Below are 14,816 nucleotides of genomic sequence, written 5' to 3'. Positions count from 1 at the left end.
TTCACCTATCTTGTTGGGAAAACAAAGTTTCTTTTCAGTTGTAAACTCCATTCCATACATATATATGGGGAGGTACTAGCTCCAACTCGGTTTTACAGTGAAAACTGCAGGAACTTCAAACAGGTACTAGGAAACAGACTGAGAAACCAGAGTAAAAGTTATTCCTGCAACCCGTTCCCTTGGTGCTAGATGAACGAACATCTCTCCACTTGCTCAGTTCTGAGAGATATGTGTGTATGTTAGCCGTCCTTCACCTAGCTTGTTGGGAACACAAAGTTTCTTTCCAGTTGCAAAATCCACTCCATACTTATATATGGGGAGGTACTAGCTCCAAATCGATTTTGCATTGAAAACTGCAGGAACTTCAAACTGGCACTAGGAAACAGACTGAGAAACCAGAGAAAAATTTTCTCCTGCAAGCCGTTCCCTTGGTGCTAGATGAACGAACGTCTCTCCACATGCTCAGTTCTGAGAGATAAGTGTGTGAAAGCCGTTCTTCACCTAGCTTGTTGGGAACACAAAGTTTCTTTTCAGTTGCAAACTCCACTCCATACATATATATGGGGAGGTACTAGCTCCAACTCGGTTTTACAGTGAAAACTGCAGGATCTTCAAACCAGCACTAGGAAACAGACTGAAAAAGCAGAGTAAAAGATTCTCCTGCAACCCGTTCCCTTGGTTCTAGATGAATGAACGTCTCTCCACATGCTCAGTTCGGAGAGATAATTGTGTGTGAAAGCCGTCCTTCACTTAGCTTGTTGGGAACACAAACTTTCTTTTAAGTTGCAAACTCCACTCCATACATATATATGGGGAGGTACTAGCTCCAACTCGGTTTTACAGTGAAAACTGCAGGAACTTCAAACCGGCACTAGGAAACAGACTGAGAAACCAGAGTAAAAGTTTCTCCTGCAACCCGTTCCCTTGGTGCTAGATGAACGAACGTCGCTCCACATGCTCAGTTCTGAGAGATAAATGTGTGTGAAAGCCGTCCTTCACCTAGCTTGTTGGGAACACAAAGTTTCTTTTCAGTTGCAAACTCCACTCCATACATATATATGGGGAGGTACTAGCTCCAACTCGGTTTTACAGTGAAAACTGGAGGAACTTCAAACCGTGCTAGGAAACAGACTGAGAAAACAGAGTAAAAGATTCTCCTGCAACCCGTTCCGTTTGTGCTAGATGAACGAACGTCTCTCCACATGCTCAGATCTGAGAGATAAGTGTGTGTGAAAGCCGTCCTTCACCTAGCTAGTTGGGAACACAAATTTTCTTTTAGGTGCAAACTCTACTCCATACATATATATGGGGAGGTACTAGCTCCAACTCGGTTTTACAGTGAAAAATGCAGGAACTTCAAACCGGCACTAGGAAACAGACTGAGAAACCAGAGTAAAAGTTTCTCCTGCAACCCGTTCCCTTGGTGCTAGATGAACGAACGTCTCTCCACATGCTCACGTCTGAGATATAAGTGTGTGTGAAAGCCGTCCTTCACTGAGCTTGTTGGGAACACAAAGTTTCTTTTCAGTTGCAAACTCCACTCCATACATATATATGGGGAGGTACTATCTCCAACTCGGTTTTACAGTGAAAACTGCAGGAACATCAAACCGGCACTAGGAAACAGACTGAGAAACAAGACTAAAAGTTTCTCCAGCAAACCGTTCCCTTGGTGCTAGATGAACGAAAGTCTCTCCACATGCTCAGTTCTGAGAGATAAGTGTGTGTGAAATCCGTCCTTCACCTAGCTTGTTGGGAACACAAAGTTTCTTTTCAGTTGCAAACTCAACTCCATACATATATATGGGGAGGTACAAACTCAAACTCTGTTTTACAGTGAAAACTGCAGGAACTTCAAACCGGCACTAGGAAACAGAATGAGAACCCAGAGTAAAAGTTTCTCCTGCAACCCGTTCCTTTGGTGCCAGATGAACGAACGTCTTTCCACATGCTCAGTTCTGAGAGAAAAGTGTGTGTGAAAGCCGTCCTTCACCTTGCTTGTTGGGAACACAAAGTTTCTTTTCAGTTGCAAACTCCACTCCATACATATATATGGGGAGGTACTAGCTGCAACTCGGTTTTACAGTGAAAACTGCAGGAACTTCAAAACGGCACTATGAATCATACCGAGAAACCAGAGTAAAAGTTTCTCCTGCAACCCGTTCCCTTGATGCTAGATGAACGAACGTCTCTCCACATGCTCAGTTCTGAGAGATAAATGTGTGAGAAAGCCGTCCTTCACCAAGCTTGTTGGGAACACAAAGTTTCTTTTCAGTTGCAAACTCCACTCCATACATATATATGGGGAGGTAATACCTCCAACTCGGTTTTACAGTGAAAACTGCAGGAACTTCAAACCGGCACTAGGAAACAGAGTGAGAAACCAGAGTAAAAGTTTCTCCTGCAACCCGTTCCCTTAGTGCTAGATGAACGAACGTCTCTCCACATGCTCAGTTCTGAGAGATAAGTGTGTGTGAAATCCGTCCTTCACCTAGCTTGTTGGGAACACAAAGTATCTTTTTAGTTGCAAACTCCACTCCATACATATATATGGGGAGGTACTAGCTCCAACTCGATTTTACAGTGAAAACTGCAGGAACTTCAAACCGGCACTAGGAAACAGACTGAGAAAATAGAGTAAAAGTTGCTCCTGCAACCCGTTCCCTTGGTGCTAGATGAACGGACGTCTCTCCACATGCTCAGTTCTGAGAGATAAGTGTGTGTGAAAGCCGTCCTTAACTTAGCTTGTTGGGTCCACAAAGTTTCTTTTCAGTTGCAAACTCCACTCCATACATATATATGGGGAGGTACTAGCTCCAACTCTGTTTTACAGTGAAAACTGCAGGAACTTCAAAACGGCACTAGGAAACAAACTGAGAAACCAGAGTAAAAGTTTCTCCTGCAACCCGTTCCCTTCGTGTTTGATGAACGAACGTCTCTTCACATGCTCATTTCTGAGAGATAAGTGTGTGTGAAAGCCGTAATTCGCCTAGCTTGTTGGGAACACAAAGTTTCTTTTCAGTTGCAAACTCCACTCCATACATATATATGGGGAGGTACTAGCTCCAACTCGGTTTTACAGTGAAAACTGCAGGAACTTCAAACCGGCACTAGGAAACAGACTGAGGAACCAGAGTAAAAGTTTCTCCTGCAACCCGTTCCCTTGGTGCTAGATGAACGAACGTCTCTCCACATGCTCAGTTCTGAGAGATAAGTGTGTGTGAAAGCCGTCCTTCACCTATCTTGTTGGGAAAACAAAGTTTCTTTTCAGTTGCAAACTCCATTCCATACATATATATGGGGAGGTACTAGCTCCAACTCGGTTTTACAGTGAAAACTGCAGGAACTTCAAACAGGTACTAGGAAACAGACTGAGAAACCAGAGTAAAAGTTTCTCCTGCAACCCGTTCCCTTGGTGCTAGATGAACGAACATCTCTCCACTTGCTCAGTTCTGAGAGATATGTGTGTATGTTAGCCGTCCTTCACCTAGCTTGTTGGGAACACAAAGTATCTTTTCAGTTGCAAAATCCACTCCATACATATATATGGGGAGGTACTAGCTCCAAATCGATTTTGCATTGAAAACTGCAGGAACTTCAAACTGGCACTAGGAAACAGACTGAGAAACCAGAGAAAAATTTTCTCCTGCAAGCCTTTCCCTTGGTGCTAGATGAACGAACGTCTCTCCACATGCTCAGTTCTGAGAGATAAGTGTGTGAAAGCCGTTCTTCACCTAGCTTGTTGGGAACACAAAGTTTCTTTTCAGTTGCAAACTCCAATCCATACATATATATGGGGAGGTACTAGCTCCAACTCGGTTTTACAGTGAAAACTGCAGGAACTTCAAACCGGCACTAGGAAACAGACTGAGAAAGCAGAGTAAAAGATTCTCCTGCAACCCGTTCCCTTGGTGCTAGATGAATGAACGCCTCTCCACATGCTAAGTTCGAAGAGATAATTGTGTGTGAAAGCCGTCCTTCACCTAGCTTGTTGGGAACACAAACTTTCTTTTCAGTTGCAAACTCCACTCCATACATATATATGGGGAGGTACTAGCTCCAACTCGGTTTTACAGTGAAAACTGCAGGAACTTCAAACCGGCACTAGGAAACAGACTGAGAAACCAGAGTAAAAGTTTCTCCTGCAACCCGTTCCCTTGGTGCTAGATGAACGAACGTCTCTCCACATGCTCAGTTCTGAGAGATAAATGTGTGTGAAAGCCGTCCTTCACCTAGCTTGTTGGGAACACAAAGTTTCTTTTCAGTTGCAAACTCCACTCCATACATATATATGGGTAGGTACTAGCTCCAACTCGGTTTTACAGTGAAAACTGGAGGAACTTCAAACCGTGCTAGGAAACAGACTGAGAAACCAGAGTAAAAGATTCTCCTGCAACCCGTTCCCTTTGTGCTAGATGAACGAACGTCTCTCCACATGCTCAGTTCTGAGAGATAAGTGTGTGTGAAAGCCGTCCTTCACCTAGCTAGTTGGGAACACAAATTTTCTTTTAGTTGCAAACTCTACTCCATACATATATATGGGGAGGTACTAGCTCCAACTCGGTTTTACAGTGAAAAATGCAGGAACTTCAAACCGGCACTAGGAAACAGACTGAGAAACCAGAGTAAAAGTTTCTCCTGCAACCCGTTCCCTTGGTGCTAGATGAACGATCGTCTCTCCACATGCTCACGTCTGAGATATAAGTGTGTGTGAAAGCCGTCCTTCACTGAGCTTGTTGGGAACACAAAGTTTCTTTTCAGTTGCAAACTCCACTCCATACATATATATGGGGAGGTTCTATCTCCAACTCGGTTTTACAGTGAAAACTGCAGGAACATCAAACCGGCACTAGGAAACAGACTGAGAAACAAGACTAAAAGTTTCTACAACAAACCGTTCCCTTGGTGCTAGATGAACGAAAGTCTCTCCACATGCTCAGTTCTGAGAGATAAGTGTGTGTGAAATCCGTCATTCACCTAGCTTGTTGGGAACACAAAGTTTCTTTTCAGTTGCAAACTCCACTCCATACATATATATGGGGAGGTACTATCTCCAACTCGGTTTTACAGTGAAAACTGCAGGAACTTCAAACCGGCACTAGAAAACAGACTGAGAAACCACAGTAAAAGTTTCTCCTGCAACCCGTTCCCTTGGTGCTAGATGAACGAACGTCTCTCAACATGCTCAGTTCTGAGAGATAACTGTGTGTGAAAGCCGTCCTTCACCTAGGTTGTTGGGAACACAAAGATTCTTTTCAGTTGCAAAATCCACTCCATACATATATATGGGGAGGTACTAGCTCCAACTCGATTTTACAGTGAAAACTGCAGGGACTTCAAACCGGCACTAGGAAACAGACTGAGAAACCAAAGTAAAAGTTTCTCCTGCAACCCGTTCCCTTGGTGCTAGATGAACGAACGTCTCTCCACATGCTCAGTTCTGAGAGATAAGTGTGTGTGAAAGCCGTCCTTCACCTAGCATGTTGGGAACACAAAGATTCTTTTCAGTTGCAAACTCCACTCCATACATATATATGGGGAGGTACTTGCTCCAACTCGGTTTTACAGTGAAAACTGCAGGAACTTCAAACCGGCACTAGGAAACAGACTGAGAAACCAGAGTAAAAGTTTCTCCTGCAACCCGTTCCCTTGGTGCTAGATGAACGAACGTCTCTCCAATTGCTCAGTTCTGAGAGATAAGTATGTGTGAAAGCCGTCCTTCACCTAACTTGTTGGGAACACAAAGTTTCTTTTCAGTTGCAAACTCCACTCCATACATATATATGGGGAGGTAATAGCTCCAACTCGGTTTTACAGTGAAAAATGCAGGAATTTCAAAACGGTACTATGAAACAGAGCGAGAATCCAGAGTAAAAGTTTCTCCTGCAAACTTTTCCCTTGATGATAGATGAACGAAAGTCTCTCCACATGCTCAGTTCTGAGAGATAAATGTGTGAGGAAGCCGTCCTTCACTTAGCTTGTTGGGAACACAAAGTTTCTCTTCAGTTGCAAACTCCACTCCATACATATATATGGGGAGGTACTAGCTCCAACTCGGTTTTACAGTGAAAACTGCAGGAACTTCAAACCGGCACTAGGAAACAGACTGAGAAACCAGAGTAAAAGTTTCTCCTGCAACCCGTTCCCCTTGTGCTAAATGAACGAACGTCTCTCCACATGCTCAGTTCTGAGAGATATGTGTGTGTGAAAGCCGTCCTTCACCTAGCTTGTTGGGAACACAAAGTTTCTCTTTAGTTGCAAACTCCACTCCATACATATATATGGGTAGGTACTAGCTCCAACTCGGTTTTACAGGGAAAACTGCAGGAACTTCAAACCGGCACTAGGAAACAGACTGAGAAACTAGAGAAAAAGTTTGTCCCGCAACCCGTTCCCTTTGTGCTAGATGAACGAACGTCTCTCCATATGCTCAGTTCTGAGAGAAAAGTGTGTGTGAAAGCCGTCCTTCACCTAGAATGTTGGGAACACAAAGTTTCTCTTCAGTTGCAAACTCCACTCCATACATATATATGGGGAGGTACTAGCTCCAACTCGGTTTTACAGTGAAAACTGCAGGAACTTCAAAACGGCACTAGGAAACAGACGGATAAACCAGAGTAAAAGTTTCTCCTGCAACCCGTTCCCTTTGTGCTAGATGAACGAACGTCTCTCCACATGCTCATTTCTGAGAGAAAAGTGTGCGTGAATGCCGTCCTTCACCTAGCTTGTTGGGAACACAAAGTTTCTCTTCAGTTGCAAACTCCACTCCATACATATATATGGGGAGGTACTAGCTCCAACTCGGTTTTACAGTGAAAATTGCAGGAACTTCAAACCGGCACTAGGAAACAGACTGAGAAACCAGAGTAAAAGTTTCTCCTGCAACCCGTTCCCTTTGTGCTAGATGAACGAACGTCTTTCCACATGCTCAGTTCTGAGAGTTAAATGTGTGTTAAAGCCGTCCTTCACCCAGCTTGTTGGGAACACAAAGTTTCTCTTCAGATGCAAACTCCAACCCATACATATATATGGGGAGGTACTAGCTCCAACTCTGTTTTACAGTGAAAACTGCAGGAACTTCAAACCGGCACTAGGAAACAGACTGAGAAACCAGAGTAAAAGTTTCTCCTGCAACCCGTTCCACTTGTGCTAGATGAACGAACGTCTCTCCACATGCTCACTTCTGAGAGATATGTGTGTGTGAAAGCCGTCCTTCACCTAGCTTGTTGGGAACACAAAGTTTCTCTTCAGTTGCAAACTCCACTCCATACATATATATGGGGAAGTACTAGCTCCAACTCGGTTTTACAGTGAAAACTGCAGGAACTTCAAACCGGCACTAGGAAACAGACTGAGAAACCAGTGTTAAAGTTTCACCTGCAACCCGTTCCCTTTGTTCTAGATGAACGAAAGTCTCTCCACATGCTCAGTTCTGAGAGTTATGTGTGTGTCAAAGCTGTCCTTCACCTAGCTTGTTGGGAACACAAAGTTTCTCTTTAGTTGCAAACTCCACTCCATACATATATATGGGGAGGTACTAGCTCCAACTCGGTTTTACAGTGAAAACTGCAGGAACTTCAAACCGGCACTAGGAAACAGACTGAGAAACTAGAGTAAAAGTTTCTCCTGCAACCCGTTCCCTTTGTGCTAGATGAACGAACGTCTCTCCATATGCTCAGTTCTGAGAGAAAAGTGTGTGTTAAAGCCGTCCTTCACCTAGAATGTTGGGAACACAAAGTTTCTCTTCAGTTGCAAACTCCACTCCATACATATATATGGGGAGGTACTAGCTCCAACTCGGTTTTACAGTGAAAACTGCAGGAACTTCAAACAGGCACTAGGAAACAGACTGAGAAACCAGAGTAAAAGTTTCTCCTGCAATCCGTTCCCTTTGTGCTAGATGAACGAACGTCTCTCCACATGCTCTGTTCTGAGAGATAAGTGTGTGTGAAAGCCGTCCTTCACCTAGCTTGTTGGGAACACAAAGTTTCTCTTCAGTTGCAAACTCCACTCCATACATATATATGGGGAGGTACTAGCTCCAACTCGGTTTTACAGTGAAAATTGCAGGAATATCAAATGGCACTAGGAAACAGACTGAGAAACCAGAGTTAAAGTTTCTCCTGCAACCCGTTCCTTTGTGCTAGATGAACGAACGTCTTTCCACATGCTCAGTTCTGAGAGATAAGTGTGTGTGAAAGCCGTCCTTCACCCAGCTTGTTGGGAACACAAAGTTTCTCTTCAGTTGCAAACTCCAACCCATACATATATATGGGGAGGTACTAGCTCCAACTCTGTTTTACAGTGAAAAATGCAGGAACTTTAAACCGGCACTAGGAAACAGACTGAGAAACCAGAGCAAAAGTTTCTCCTGCAACCCGTTCCCTTGGTGCTAGATGAACGAACGTCTCTCCACATGCTCAGTTCTGAGAGATATGTGTGCGTGAATGCCGTCCTTCACCTAGCTTGTTGGGAACACAAAGTTTCTCTTCAGTTGCAAACTCCACTCCATACATATATATGGGGAGGTACTAGCTCCAACTCGGTTTTACAGTGAAAAATGCAGGAACTTCAAACCGGCACTAGGAAACAGACTGAGAAACTAGAGTAAAAGTTTCTCCTGCTACCCGTTCCCTTTGTGCTAGATGAACGAATGTCTCTCCACATGCTCAGTTCTGAGAGATAAGTGTGTGTGAAAGCCGTCCTTCACCTAGATTGTTGGGAACACAAAGTTTCTCTTCAGTTGCAAACTCCACTCCATACATATATATGGGGAGGTACTAGCTCCAACTCGGTTTTACAGTGAAAACTGCAGGAACTTCAAACTGGCACTAGGAAACAGACTGAGAACCAGAGTAAAAGTTTCTCCTGCAACCCGTTCCCTTTGCGCTAGATGAACGAACGTCTCTCCACATGCTCAGTTCTGAGAGATAAGTGTGCGTGAATGCCGTCCTTCACCCAGCTTGTTGGGAACACAAAGTTTCTCTTCAGTTGCAAACTCCACTCCATACATATATATGGGGAGGTACTAGTTCCAACTCGGTTTTACACTGAAAACTGCAGGAACTTCAAACCGGCACTAGGAAACAGACTGAGAAACCAGAGTAAAAATTTCTCCTGCAACACGTTCCCTTTGTTCTACATGAACGAACGTCTCTCCACATGCTCAGTACTGAGAGATAAGTGTGTTTGAAAGCCGTCCTTCACCCAGCTTTTTGGGAACACAAAGTTTCTCTTCAGTTGCAAACTCCACTCCATACATATATATGGGGAGGTACTAGCTCCAACTTGGTTTTACAGTGAAAACTGCAGGAACTTCAAACCGGCAGTAGGAAACAGACTGAGAAACCAGTGTAAAAGTTTCTCCTGCAACCCGTTCCCTTTGTTCTAGATGAACGAACGTCTCTCCACATGCACAGTTCTGAGAGATAAGTGTGTGTGAAAGCCGTCCTTCACCCAGCTTGTTGGGAACACAAAGTTTCTCTTCAGTTGCAAACTCCACTCCATACATATATATGAGGAGGTACTAGCTCCAACTCGGTTTTACAGTGAAAACTGCAGGAACTTCAAACCTGCACTAGGAAACAGACTGAGAAACCAGAGTAAAAGTTTCTCCTGCAACCCGTTCCCCTTGTGCTAGATGAACGAACGTCTCTCCACATGCTCAGTTCTGAGAGATATGTGTGTGTAAAAGCCGTCCTTCACCCAGCTTTTTGGGAACACAAAGTTTCTCTTTAGTTGCAAACTCCACTCCATACATATATATGGGGAGGTACTAGCTCCAACTCGGTTTACAGTGAAAACTGCAGGAACTTCAAACCGGCACTAGGAAACAGACTGAGTAACCAGAGTAAAAGTTTCTCCTGCAACCCGTTACCCTTGTGCTAGATGAACGAACGTCTCTCCACATGCTGTGTTCTGAGAGATAAGTTTGTGTGAAAGCCGTCCTTCACCCAGCTTTTTGGGAACACAGTTTCTCTTCAGTTGCAAACTCCAACCCATACATATATATGGGGAGGTACTAGCTCCAACTCGGTTTTACAGTGAAAACTGCAGGAACTTCAAACCGGCACTAGGAAACAGACTGAGAATCCAGAGTAAAAGTTTCTCCTGCAACCCGTTCCCTTGGTGCTAGATGAACGAACGTCTCTCCACATGCTCAGTTCAGAGAGATAAGTGTGTGTGAAAGCCGTACTTCGCCTAGCTTGTTGGGAACACAAAGTTTCTTTTCAGTTGCAAACTCCACTCCATACATATATATGGGGAGGTACTAGCTCCAACTCGGTTTTACAGTGAAAACTGCAGGAACATCAAACCGGCACTAGGAAACAAACTGAGAAACCAGAGTAAAAGTTTCTCCTGCAACCCGTTCCCTTCGTGTTTGATGAACGAATGTCTCTCCACATGCTCATTTCTGAGAGATAAGTGTGTGTGAAAGCCGTACTTCGCCTAGCTTGTTGGGAACACAAAGTTTCTTTTCAGTTGCAAACTCCACTCCATACATATATATGGGGAGGTACTAGCTCCAACTCGGTTTTACAGTGAAAACTGCAGGAACATCAAACCGGCACTAGGAAACAGACTGAGAAAATAGAGTAAAAGTTGCACCTGCAACCCGTTCCCTTGGTGCTAGATGAACGGACGTCTCTCCACATGCTCAGTTCTGAGAGATAAGTGTGTGTGAAAGCCGTCCTTCACTTAGCTTGTTGGGAACACAAAGTTTCTTTTCAGTTGCAAACTCCACTCCATACATATATATGGGGAGGTACTAGCTCCAACTCTGTTTTACAGTTAAAACTGCAGGAACTTCAAACCGGAACTAGGAAACAGACTGAGAAACCAGAGTAAAAGATTCTCCTGCAACCCGTTCCCTTGGTGCTAGATGAACGAACGTCTCTCCACATGCTCAGTTCTGAGAGATAAGTGTGTGTGAAAGCCGACCTTCACCTAGCTAGTTGGGAACACAAAGTTTCTTTTTAGTTGCAAACTCCACTCCATACATATATATGGGGAGGTACTAGCTGCAACTCGATTTTACAGTGAAAACTGCAGGAACTTCAAACCGGCACTAGGAAACAGACTGAGAAAATAGAGTAAAAGTTGCTCCTGCAACCCGTTCCCTTGGTGCTAGATGAACGGACGTCTCTCCACATGCTCAGTTCTGAGAGATAAGTGTGTGTGAAAGCCGTCCTTCACTTAGCTTGTTGGGACCACAAAGTTTCTTTTCAGTTGCAAACTCCACTCCATACATATATATGGGGAGGTACTAGCTCCAACTCTGTTTTACAGTGAAAACTGCAGGAACTTCAAACCGGCACTAGGAAACAAACTGAGAAACCAGAGAAAAAGTTTCTCCTGCAACCCGTTCCTTTCGTGTTTGATGAACGAACGTCTCTTCACATGCTCATTTCTGAGAGATAATTGTGTGTGAAAGCCGTAATTCGCCTAGCTTGTTGGGAACACAAAGTTTCTTTTCAGTTGCAAACTCAACTCCATACATATATATAGGGAGGTACTAGCTCCAACTCGGTTTTACAGTGAAAACTGCAGGAACTTCAAACCGGCACTAGGAAACAGACTGAGAAACCAGAGTAAAAGATTCTCCTGCAACACGTTCCCTTGGTGCTAGATGAACGGACGTCTCTCCACATGCTCAGTTCTGAGAGATAAGTGTGTGTGAAAGCCGTCCTTCACTTAGCTTGTTGGGAACACAAAGTTTCTTTTCAGTTGCAAACTCCACTCCATACATATATATGGGGAGGTACTAGCTCCAACTCTGTTTTACAGTGAAAACTGGAGGAACTTCAAACCGGCACTAGGAAACAGACTGAGAAACCAGAGTAAAAGTTTCTCCTGCAAACCGTTCCCTTGTTGCTAGATGAACGAACGTCTCTCCACATGCTCAGTTCTGAGGGATAAGTGTGTGTGAAAGCCGTCCTTCACCTAGCTTGTTGGGAACACAAAGTTTCTTTTCAGTTGCAAACTCCACTCCATACATATATATTGGGAGGTAATAGCTCCAACTCGGTTTTACAGTGAAAACTGGAGGAACTTCATACCGTGCTAGGAAACAGACTGAGAAACCAGAGTAAAAGATGGTCCTGCAAACCGTTCCCTTGGTGCTAGATGAACGAAAGCCTCTCCACATGCTCAGTTCTGAGAGATAAGTGTGTGTGAAAGCCGTCCTTCACCTAGCTTGTTGGGAACCCAAAGTTTCTTTTCAGTTGCAAACTCAACTCCATACATATATATGGGGAGGTACTAGCTCCAACTCGGTTTTACAGTGAAAACTGCAGGAACTTCAAACCGGCACTAGGAAACAGAATGAGAAACCAGAGTAAAAGTTTCTCCTGCAACCCGTTCCATTGGTGCTAGATGAACGAACGTCTCTCCACATGCTCAGTTCTGAGAGATAATTGTGTGTGAAAGCCGCCTTCACCTAGCTTGTTGGGAACACAAAGTTTCTTTTCAGTTGCAAACTCCACTCCATACATATATATGGGGAGGTACTAGCTCCAACTCGGTTTTACAGTGAAAACTGCAGGAACTTCAAACCGGCACTAGGAAACAGACTGAGAAACCAGAGTAAAAGTTTCTCCTGCAACCAGCTCCCTTGATGCTAGATGAACGAACGTCTCTCCACATGCTCAGTTCTGAGAGATAAGAGTGTGTGAAAGCCGTCCTTCACCTAGCTTGTTGGGAACACAAAGTTTTTTTCAGTTGCAAACTCCATTCCATACATATATATGGGGAGGTACAAGCTCCAACACGGTTTTACAGTGAAAACTGCATGAACTTCAAACCGGCACTAGGAAACAGACTGAGAAACCAAAGTAAAAGTTTCTCCTGCAACCCGTTCCCTTGGTGTTAGATGAAGGAACGTCTCTCCAATTGCTCAGTTCTGAGAGTTATGTGCGTGTGGAAGCCGTCCTTCACCTAGCTTGTTGGGAACACAAAGTTTCTTTTCAGTTGCAAACTCCACTCCATACATATATATGGGGAGGTACTATCTCCAACTCGGTTTTACAGTGAAAACTGCAGGAACTTCAAACCGGCACTAGAAAACAGACTGAGAAACCACAGTAAAAGTTTCTCCTGCAACCCGTTCCCTTGGTGCTAGATGAACGAACGTCTCTCAACATGCTCAGTTCTGAGAGATAACTGTGTGTGAAAGCCGTCCTTCACCTAGGTTGTTGGGAACACAAAGATTCTTTTCAGTTGCAAAATCCACTCCATACATATATATGGGGAGGTACTAGCTCCAACTCGATTTTACAGTGAAAACTGCAGGGACTTCAAACCGGCACTAGGAAACAGACTGAGAAACCAAAGTAAAAGTTTCTCCTGCAACCCGTTCCCTTGGTGCTAGATGAACGAACGTCTCTCCACATGCTCAGTTCTGAGAGATAAGTGTGTGTGAAAGCCGTCCTTCACCTAGCATGTTGGGAACACAAAGATTCTTTTCAGTTGCAAACTCCACTCCATACATATATATGGGGAGGTACTTGCTCCAACTCGGTTTTACAGTGAAAACTGCAGGAACTTCAAACCGGCACTAGGAAACCGACTGAGAAACCAGAGTAAAAGTTTCTCCTGCAACCCGTTCCCTTGGTGCTAGATGAACGAACGTCTCTCCACATGCTCATTTCTGAGAGATAAGTGTGTGTGAAAGCCGTCCTTCACCTAACTTGTTGGGAACACAAAGTTTCTTTTCAGTTGCAAACTCCACTCCATACATATATATGGGGAGGTAATAGCTCCAACTCGGTTTTACAGTGAAAAATGCAGGAATTTCAAAACGGTACTATGAAACAGAGCGAGAATCCAGAGTAAAAGTTTCTCCTGCAAACTTTTCCCTTGATGATAGATGAACGAAAGTCTCTCCACATGCTCAGTTCTGAGAGATAAATGTGTGAGGAAGCCGTCCTTCACTTAGCTTGTTGGGAACACAAAGTTTCTCTTCAGTTGCAAACTCCACTCCATACATATATATGGGGAGGTACTAGCTCCAACTCGGTTTTACAGTGAAAACTGCAGGAACTTCAAACCGGCACTAGGAAACAGACTGAGAAACCAGAGTAAAAGTTTCTCCTGCAACCCGTTCCCCTTGTGCTAAATGAACGAACGTCTCTCCACATGCTCAGTTCTGAGAGATATGTGTGTGTGAAAGCCGTCCTTCACCTAGCTTGTTGGGAACACAAAGTTTCTCTTTAGTTGCAAACTCCACTCCATACATATATATGGGTAGGTACTAGCTCCAACTCGGTTTTACAGGGAAAACTGCAGGAACTTCAAACCGGCACTAGGAAACAGACTGAGAAACTAGAGAAAAAGTTTGTCCCGCAACCCGTTCCCTTTGTGCTAGATGAACGAACGTCTCTCCATATGCTCAGTTCTGAGAGAAAAGTGTGTGTGAAAGCCGTCCTTCACCTAGAATGTTGGGAACACAAAGTTTCTCTTCAGTTGCAAACTCCACTCCATACATATATATGGGGAGGTACTAGCTCCAACTCGGTTTTACAGTGAAAACTGCAGGAACTTCAAAACGGCACTAGGAAACAGACGGAGAAACCAGAGTAAAAGTTTCTCCTGCAACCCGTTCCCTTTGTGCTAGATGAACGAACGTCTCTCCACATGCTCATTTCTGAGAGAAAAGTGTGCGTGAATGCCGTCCTTCACCTAGCTTGTTGGGAACACAAAGTTTCTCTTCAGTTGCAAACTCCACTCCATACATATATATGGGGAGGTACTAGCTCCAACTCGGTTTTACAGTGAAAATTGCAGGAACTTCAAACCGGCACTAGGAAACAGACTGA

The sequence above is a fragment of the Camelus bactrianus genome, chromosome 23, assembly GCF_048773025.1.
Source record: "Camelus bactrianus isolate YW-2024 breed Bactrian camel chromosome 23, ASM4877302v1, whole genome shotgun sequence".
Taxonomy (NCBI): Eukaryota; Metazoa; Chordata; class Mammalia; order Artiodactyla; family Camelidae; genus Camelus; species Camelus bactrianus.
This window is presented reverse-complemented; position numbering follows the sequence as displayed.